Raw genomic sequence first — 1,995 nt, forward strand, 5'->3', positions numbered from 1 at the left:
CATTTTCTTTGCTGAGGGATGGGAGATGGACTAATTAATGGTTGTAATGGTTAGTAGTGGTGGGTCCCTACTGTGAGTATTTAGCAGAATCATACTACTATGCTTATTCCGTTTTTTGTTGTTGTTGCTGCTGTTTTTTGTTTATTCTTTAATCTTTTATTTACAGTCCAGACTTTATCCCCCTCCTGTTCCACACTCCAAATGTTCCACATCCCACACCTTCTCCCCCACAACCCACTCCCTATCTCCAAGAAGATGCCCCATTCCCACCTCACTAGACCTCCCCACTCCCTGGGGCCCCACATGTCTACTCATAGGTTTGTGACCTCAATACTGGTACAAGGTGTGGATTTAACTTGTTGAAGAAGACTTACTGCCATTTAGAATGTAAATAGTTGCTGCTGCATTGTTTATTTTGTTTGTCATATTGTGTGGTTTTCCAGGCCAGGCATAGCTTAGCTCTCACTGTTCATGGGCAGCTAGAACACATGATGACTTTTCTTTTCCAGCTCTTCAATGCCATCTCTGAATACATTGAAAGCCATCCAATAGAGATGAGGCTTCCAGAAGAGATCCCGACTCTATTTCTTATCCTATGGTGTCTCGTATGGGATTTGTTATCCCTTTTGTGATAACTCCAATTAAATGCTCAATATGTGTCTATGTGTATATTTGAGGAAGTTTGCATAATTTTGAAATGCTTTTAGGTCTACACATGCACACACACATACACACACACAAACACACAAGCTCACACCCACCCATATACCCACACACCCACACATACACACACAAGCACATACACACACAGTTTTCCAAGTTCTACCCTGTCCTCACACACACCCAGTTATTAACCTTTGCTGTAACTTGATTTCTCTTCATTCCATACTGGTAGTTTGTTGTACCCACCAAGATTTGAGTTCTACTGACACAGCCTCTGACTAATTTACTGATATCCATGGTAATGCTAAATGAAGTACAAACATTGTGTTTCAAGGCTAACTCCTGTAAATGGGAAGAAACATAAAGTCCTTCCACCTCTGGGGATAGGTTAGGTCACTCAGAACAAGAATTTCAAGTTCCATCCATTTATCTATAACGTATATCTTCTTCTCCACTCTCTCAAGATGAGAGCAAACGGGAGCTGCTGATTTTGTCTCAGCATTGAGAAAAAATGCAAACAATTTACTCCTTGTTTAATTTTTCTTTTATGTCTTCAAAATTAAAAAAAAAGTTCTGAAATGCACTTACATCCATGATGATGAGCACAGCTTATGTAGTATGAAGAGACAGAGGTTATGTTGAGAACACAGTAGTTGATTGAAAGTTAAGATTTATCATGTTCTTAAAAGATCTTGGTCGAAACCACTGTCTCCTGTGTGAGATATGGTTCAACCCAGAGCTCTGCCATTATGGCTCCGCCATTAAACGGTTGAATCCACTGTCTCCTGAGGGAGATACGTGACTGCCCAGAGCTCCGTCATTAAACTACCTCGTGTTTTTACATCAAGATGGTCATCTGTTCATGATTCTTGGGTGCATGCCGAATAGGGAATTGAGTGGGGGTTTCCCCACTAGGTTCTTTCAGAATCAAGTAAGCACACCCTTCAGGGTAACCTTACTAGTCAAGTCAGACTGGGCAACTTTATGAGAAATCTACTTGCAGGTTTCAACTCCCAGGTCCAACTGCAGCAGTCTGGGGCTGAGCTGGTGAGGCCTGGGGCTTCAGTGAAGATGTCCTGCAAGGCTTCTGGCTACACCTTCACCAGCTACTGGATGCACTGGGTGAAGCAGAGGCCTGGACAAGGCCTTGAGTGGATCGGAGCGATTGATCGTTCTGATAGTGAAACTATCTACAATCAAAAGTTCAAGGACAAGGCCACATTGACTGTAGACAAATCCTCCAGCACAGCCTACATGCAGCTCAGCAGCCTGACATCTGAGGACTCTGTTGTCTATTACTGTGCAAGTCACAGTGTTGCAACCACATCCTGA

At 42.7% G+C, this 1,995-nt stretch overlaps 1 pseudogene; it reads left to right on the plus strand.

Moving 5' to 3' along the window:
• Window positions 1–1,647: 1,647 nt before the first annotated feature.
• On the plus strand, window positions 1,648–1,995 carry LOC110285340 (Ig heavy chain V region 3 pseudogene; annotated as a pseudogene).

This window comes from Mus caroli, unplaced genomic scaffold (assembly GCF_978045245.1).
Source record: "Mus caroli unplaced genomic scaffold, Mus_caroli_1 scaffold_20, whole genome shotgun sequence".
NCBI lineage: Eukaryota > Metazoa > Chordata > Mammalia > Rodentia > Muridae > Mus > Mus caroli.